Consider the following 7,586-nt stretch of genomic DNA (forward strand, 5'->3'; position numbering starts at 1 on the left):
TCTAAGAGCTCATAGAAGTTGGCTTAAGCTCATAGCGGACTTGTGCCAGCTGATCAAGTGACAGCCTGCGGCAAGAGCTAGTACTTGTGCATATAGCACCGTTGCTTCCAGGTTTGTTACAAACTACCGGGTTGATAAAAGTAAAGAAGGGAGTCCCAGGAGTTGCAGCATTATTGCTGCAATACTGGAGCCCACCATCACCATAACCTATAACATCAATTTTCATAAATTTGTTTAATGATATCTATGAAACCCTGTCAAATTTTATTGGTGTGGTGTCATATTTCTTCATTTCAATAGTCTTGACAAGCATCTCTTGTTGTAGCATAGGAAGAAGGTCCACAACAACACGAACTTGCACATCACTTTCATTGTTCATCATGGAATTGAGTTTTTCATGAGCACATTCACAAACCACCAAATGCTCTTGTTCATTCAAAAATTCCAAACACTTGTTCAAAAGCTTAACATGCTTCAACCTATTGTTTGGGACCTTTGAACGTAACAACCTGTGAGCCAACCAATACTCAAGGCTTCAGGAAATTATTGAAAAGGTAGCTATTAGATCACCATGATTAGGAATATCAGAGTTATCATTTCCAAAAATGTTGTAGTACAGAAAAAATTCAGGTGCAATAAATAAAAAGATTTCATTGTTTATGCAATCATCTAGATAAAACTTGAGAACCTGTTCCAAGATTGATAAGACTAAAGTGACTGCCCATATAAGCATCTACAAGAGCTCCAGACAAAATTTTCAGGAAAGCATCTCTTTGTCATAAAAGTCTTGTTTTGAGAGCAACTTGGAGTCTACATTTGTATGGATGTCTTGAGCTAGTTTTCCATTTATAATGTAGATGTAGGAGCTGGAGGATGGTAATGATTTTTCATGGTATTGGTCACACAAAATCAGTATTGCAAGGCCCCAAAGAAAACTAAAATCTTGTATTCCCAATTGAACCATGATGCAACTAGACGTGTTGGTATCTAGTGAATTCATTTCTTTGGTATTTTGGGTGTAAGGGTTTCCATGCCCAAACTAAGTTGGGGCTGCATCCAAAGTGCTAGATTGAAGAATAATTGGTTTGACTTCATGTAGATATGGTAGAACCACTAATCCAATGGCTATTGATTGAGTGCCATCTAGAAATAACTTGTACTCCTTTGAGAGAACACACATATGTAGAAGTGTATGATTTTGGTGAAGCCCAATACAACATTGTTCAAGGAGGGTTGGGTCATTTGAAAAAAAGGGTACAAATACCTGATATTCTATAATGTCAGGCCTGCTCTTCATGCAACAATATGCATATGCCTTGAAAACTGTGTGAGCTGCAAGAAGTGTGATTTTCACCTTACATCCAATCCGTTTTACAAATGAAGGGTAATAGAGGCCTCCAGATGTTAACATTGGTGATGCAACCAAAGTTTGGGTCTACCCTCTTTAGTGCATAGAGGAAACCAGTCCAGGATAGATTAGATTCCTTAGTCTCCAATTTTTTTATGTATTGACCTTTTGATCACAGGGACAATAGTGCCATCAACATTCTGTATAGTCAGGCTATCAATGCTTGCAGGGGTTTCCGAGAGGGAGAAGGCATTATTCCCAACAGAAAATGAGTGTTTTTTTTTAATATCTCAAGTACATCCTCTGCAGTGAGCATTGGCCTTACATACATGTACTGATGTGCAACTAATGCCAACGAGAGCATGCAGTCCAGCTCCCCAACGAACTTTGATGTCATATGAAAATGCATTGAGAAAGGCTAAAGCTACAATTCCAAATCTCTTACTATGGGTCTTTCCATATCTAACATTTTATGATAGATGTCTCCTAGAAGAAGATCTAACTCTTTTGTCTTTGAAGTACGATAAAAGTACGCTTCCTGATGTTCCTTTTCACCTGCATAAGCAAACTCTGTGTCTTTAAGATTTTCTAATTCACTATCGTCGAGTTTTAGTCTAGAAAGGCACAATTGATAACCAATTTGAGGTATATACACAATGGACCCGTGTTTGGTATTATTAGCTTGGCATGGGAGGCATTTTAGCTCAAGTGCTGAAATCTCCTCAAGCAAGCCCTCGTATATTTCCTTCAATTCATCCAACTCTAGACAAATGTGGGATGCAATCATCATTCTATATTTGTTTCTATTGCTTTGATTAAAGTCAAAGACTCCATTTATCAATTCAAACTTCATAGATATGGACAAGCTCAATTGTAATGCATGTAAAAGCCTATCTTACAATATTCAAATTGAACATCCCTGCATGCTCATGTTGTCTTTCTGAAATCCCAATTTAAAATTTTTTCCTTGTATGTAAAATGGAACTCATACTCTTTGACATTGTTGTCCAATCATCCAATGTTGATAGATAACTTAGACACCGAAATCTTGAGTAGATGTGGAATATCTTTCACAGATTTCAAAGTGTTGTGTGGGGATGACATCATTTCGTCACAATGATGGAGCAGTGGTATAGTGTTGAAACAACCATTCAAAATGTTGAGATCTAATATAGGCCTTAAGAATCAAGTCCTTAAAAGACATCAACCCATGATAATGAAACACTTGTTAAACATGCCAAATAACAAAAATCCTTCCTTGGCTTTGCCAATGCCCATGCTTCTTGGATGCTTATCAACTTGAAAATTTTTTAAGGCATCATAACCTATAACATCAATTATCAGAAATTTATTTAATGAGATCTCTAAAACCCTGTCAAATTTTATTGGTGCGGTGTCATATTCCTTCATTTCAATAGTGTTGACAAACATCTTTTGTTGTAGCATAGCAAGAAGGTCCCCATCAACACTAACTTGCACATCACTTTCAGTGTTCATCGTGGAATTGAGTTGTTCATGAGCACATGCACAAACCACCAAATGCTCTTGTTCATTTAAAAATTCCAAACACTTGTTCAAAAGGTTAGCATGATTCAACCTATTGTTTGGGACCTTTGAAAGTAAAAACTTGTGAGCCATCCAATACTTAAGTCTTACAACAATTCTTTAAAAGGTAGTTATTAGATCACCATGATTAGGAATATTAGAGTTATCATTTCCAAAAATGTTGCAGTACATACAAAGTTCAAGTGCAATAAATAAAAGGATTTCATTGTTTATGCGATCATTCAGATAAAACTTGAGAACTTGTTCCAAGATTGATAAGGATAAAGTGACTACCCATATAAGCATCTGCAAGAGCTCTAGACAAAATTTGCAGCAAAGCATCTCCTTTCCATAAAAGTCTTGTTTTGAGACAAACGTGGAGTCTACATTTGTATGGATGTCTTGAGCTAGTTTTCCATTTATAATGTAGATGTAGGAGCTAGATGATGGTAATGATTTTGCATGGTATTGCTCACAAAAAATCAGTATTGCAAGGCCCCAAAGAAAACTAAATTCTGGTATTCCTAATTGAACCATGATCCAACCAGACGTGTTAGCATCCAATGAATTCATTTCTTTGGTATTTTGGGTGTAAGGGTTTCCATTCCCAAACTTCATTGGAGTTGCATCCAAAACACTAGATTGAAGAATAATTAGTCTGACCTCATGTAGATATGGTAGCACAACTGATCCAATGGCTATTGATTGAGTTCCATCTAGAAATAGCTTGTATTCCTTTGAGAACACACACATATGTAGAACCCCTGATATTCTGTAATGTCAGACATGCTCTTCATGCAACATTATGCATATGCCTTGACAACTGCGTGAGCTGCAAGAAGTCTTATTTTCACCTTACATCTAATCTGGTTTACAAATGAAGTGTAATAGAGGCCTCCAAATGTTAATAGTGGTGATGCAACCAAAGTTTGGGTATGCCCTCTTTAGCACACAAAGGAAACCAACTACCCATTGGCATCATATACCTCTTGACCATTCATTAGGTATACATAATTAAACCTGTAAGATGCCACTGGTATTAGAAAATATTCATAATAGAAAAACACCTTATTTGACTTTGAACCAGTAGAAATATACCTATCAGCAACAGAAAGCCCCATGAGGTTCTTTTCATTTTATGCCCAGAATATGTCAGAATAGGTTTCAATGTATGCTTTTTGTACTTATTTCCAGGTTCCAAGGCTTGAGTGTACCATCAATTCAAGTTGAGGCAAGGTTGGTTGAATCAAGAGACTTGATATTATCCACAGTTTTCCTGTGATGTGCCAAAATGTACCATGGTGTTTTTATCTTTCAAAGATTGTCACAATATATTTTATAATCTATAGATCTAGATGCAAGTAACCAATGCAGAGCCTGGTGGAAATTGAAGAACACTTTCTTCCTGATTAATATTCCAAAGTTTCACATAGCCATCACTCATTTTCACAATGCTCATTTCCAATAAACCATTGCAATTTGTTAGACTGTCAGGCCTTTTTGATTGCTTAGGAATGGGTTCCAGTATGTTGGTTTCAGAGTTTATTCCATTATTTTGATATCATATACTACCATATCATTTTACTTCTTGCATTTGTTAAAAAACCATGAGCCACTTAACTTGCAGGAATGGGAAAATTTGTAGTATCTGTGTATAATGATCCACTTCTTGTGGATTATGGGACTTTAGCTTCTTTGCCTCCAAAACATCTATCGAATGGGCCACCTTCATAGTGAGCAATTCTCAGAGAGACTGCAACCTCACATTTTAAGTATATATCTTCCCTTCCCTCGATCATAAACTATAATTGTTCTGTTAGATAATTGAGTAGAAGGATTTTGGTCTAAAAAAGTTGAAACTAATTCATGTGTCCTATACTTTTCTTCAACAGGGAAAATTCCTCCAAATTTTTCCTTGATATCTTGATCTTAGAATTCACCTTCAAATATAGGTGTTGTCTCTTTTGTAGGATTTAACATCTTTCCCATACCTTTATTTACCTTTTGGCTCCCTCTAAATGGATTTTTCAAAGCTTCAACTGCATCTAGATCCTCTACAGAATCAACTGCTTCCATGTCTTCATCCTTATTTGTCTTCTCAACTAAATGTACTAAGCCTTCAATCCTGCTTGTATCAACTTCAGGTTTGTCATTACTTCTTCCCTTCTTGGCAACCCTTGATGATACCCAAGCTTCCAAGAGTTCTGTTACCTTTATGAAGGCTTGGCTATAGTCTTCAAATTTTTTATTTGGAAACATTTTTTTTCTTCCTAGTTACCTTAGACCTTTTTATTCTAGTTCCAAAATTCCTTTTCAATATTTTCTAGTTCCATAGTTGGCCAGGAGCATGCTCTGATACCATTGGGATGTACCAATTCTAAATTATGCATTTTTTTCCTTTATTAACAAACTTTCTTTGACAAATTTTTACGAACAGTTACAGTGCAATAATTTCATCAAACACTTGGCTTGCACAGTAAGGGAAATACTACAACAAGAGGAAATAAGAGGCAATCATTAATTTTATTGCTTAATTTAGAAAGCTATTACAATATAGGAAGATCAAGGAAACTAGAACTTCACTTGGTGACAACTTTTGACCAATCTCGGCCCACTGGTATAAACTGGTATAAACTCAGAAAGAAGGTACAAAATGTTAGCCTCCTTCAGAAATTCTAAACCCTTTAATGATGTTTCTCAGCTTCAAAATATGATGATTGATCTCCAATCTGTCCTCCTGAAAACACTGATATATGGTGCCAAATCTGAGAACAATCACCCCTGAAATCTCAGCCCTCCCTTGGGAATATATTATTAGCATGTTAGTCTTCTTCCAAAAGTGTTCTGTTGAACCCCATTACCAATACATATTTCCAATAAAAAACACTATCTTTATTAAATACATTTTTTAGAATCCCCAATTCATATAAATTCCCCCATATAACTGCACTCTATTTTTTAGAATTGTAAAACACCTTTATGAATGAATGTTCTAAGATTGTGGTCAACATGGTGTGGTACTTGTGCAAAAAGATTGGATATATTTGTTCTAAAAACCAGTTTCTGAACTTCAAGGAATCCACAAGAAATAAAAAAGATAAGGCTTGAGCCTTAGGTATAGGCTTTGATGATTCCTATACCTCATGTCTCAGATGCAATAGGTGTTCCTGTTGATGCGATGGAAGCCTTTGCCTCCTCCCTTATTAGCCTAGATATTTTTGGAGAGATTTCTCATGACATTGTTATGCATTAGATGATGAACCCCAACATGATGAATGTAGATGGGGTAGCAGCTAGAACCTTAGTTCATATTTGAAATCTAGTAATGTTAGCCATTAACTTGGTTAACAATTTTTGAATTACTTTTCCACTCCATGAATGACCATGTCTGAAGCCTCGAAGTTGAAGGGGATACCACTGAATTTACATCTTTGACCCTGTTGAATTCAAGATGAGAGTTGATCAACTAACAAACCAGTGTGGTCTCACAAACATTGTTTGGAACACTTGGTTGTGTTTTGACACATTGAATTCATGATCCTGAAGATGGGTAGGTTTGAAGACAGTCCATCATATTTTCCTCTCATTCATGTTCCTCTAGGATGTGAGGAATCATCTACAAAATGCCCATTAATTGGCTACCTCATTCCTTATTTAGGGAGGGGAGTTCCTTTGATTAAACCTTGTTCACTCTATGTGATATATATCAAGTAGCCCAAGGATTCAACTACAATTAATTATAGAGATGGGGTTAATAGGATCTCTTGTTAGATAGATGTAACATGCCCTACTTCTATTTTTCTTTTGGTGATACATAGAAAATGGAAAAAGGATTAATAATTTCTTCATTAACTCAGAAAAATTAACAATTTATCTTTTAACCGAGTTACCATGCAATATTGTGACAAATTATACCAGGTTTCGAGGTTTATTGTTTAGGAAAGATTTTCCATGTTTGTTATAAAAGCTAGATTCTGAACCAAGAGAAATCTAGAAGACATAAAACAAGATATAACTTATAAGGTGCTAAATTAGATTGAATGAGAAATTTATAAAGACCATCCAAATAAGGTGTAGGAGGCAGACAAAAAATCGAGCCAATACTCATAATAACCCATTTTTTTCTTTCCATCAAAACTTGCTTTTGAGGTTAGGCTATTCTTCCATGATGTAATTAGTAACTTTATTGAATGATGAGACTTAGGCCTAGTTGATTTGGTTCAATATTTATACATATGTAAGCTTATTAAAATGAGGTGGGTGAAAAATTATCACTCTCTTAACTCTACTCTTGTATATACCTAATATAATATAGAGTGTATAGTTTGATTTTCTCTTGCACTTTCTTTCTTGTACGATTGTTCTCATTGCTCTTCCAATTCATGCACATATCAATAAGGTTTATTTTCTTGTTTCTATTGTAGTATAGGTTTTATTTTGGGTTGAGGTATTATTTTTCTTTCTTCTGATAAAGTCTATTCTTATATATTTAGTTTAACTGTCTTGTATTTCAGAATAACCTTTTTTGATTTCAGAAGATGAACTCAGTATTGATGGTCAAAAACAGGAATTGAAGAAAGAGGAGAACAATAACACTAGAGCGATAAATGCAAAGAGAGAGAGAAAGAGAGAGAAGAGAATCGATCTAGTGATACCCTTAAAGACAATATCTTGCATGAGACACACACATAGA

At 35.4% G+C, this 7,586-nt stretch overlaps 2 pseudogenes; both read right to left on the reverse strand.

The window, feature by feature from the left end:
- LOC149243578 (DNA mismatch repair protein MSH5-like) overlaps nucleotides 1-1,411 on the reverse strand; it is a 56,723-nt pseudogene extending 55,312 nt beyond the window's left edge.
- A 145-nt stretch (nucleotides 1,412-1,556) lies between these two features.
- Nucleotides 1,557-2,986, reverse strand: LOC149243579 (DNA mismatch repair protein MSH5 pseudogene; annotated as a pseudogene).
- Nucleotides 2,987-7,586: the final 4,600 nt, after the last annotated feature.

Source organism: Pinus tabuliformis, chromosome 8 (assembly GCF_031772625.1).
Source record: "Pinus tabuliformis cultivar Carrire ecotype Pingquan chromosome 8, CPIR1, whole genome shotgun sequence".
NCBI lineage: Eukaryota > Viridiplantae > Streptophyta > Pinopsida > Pinales > Pinaceae > Pinus > Pinus tabuliformis.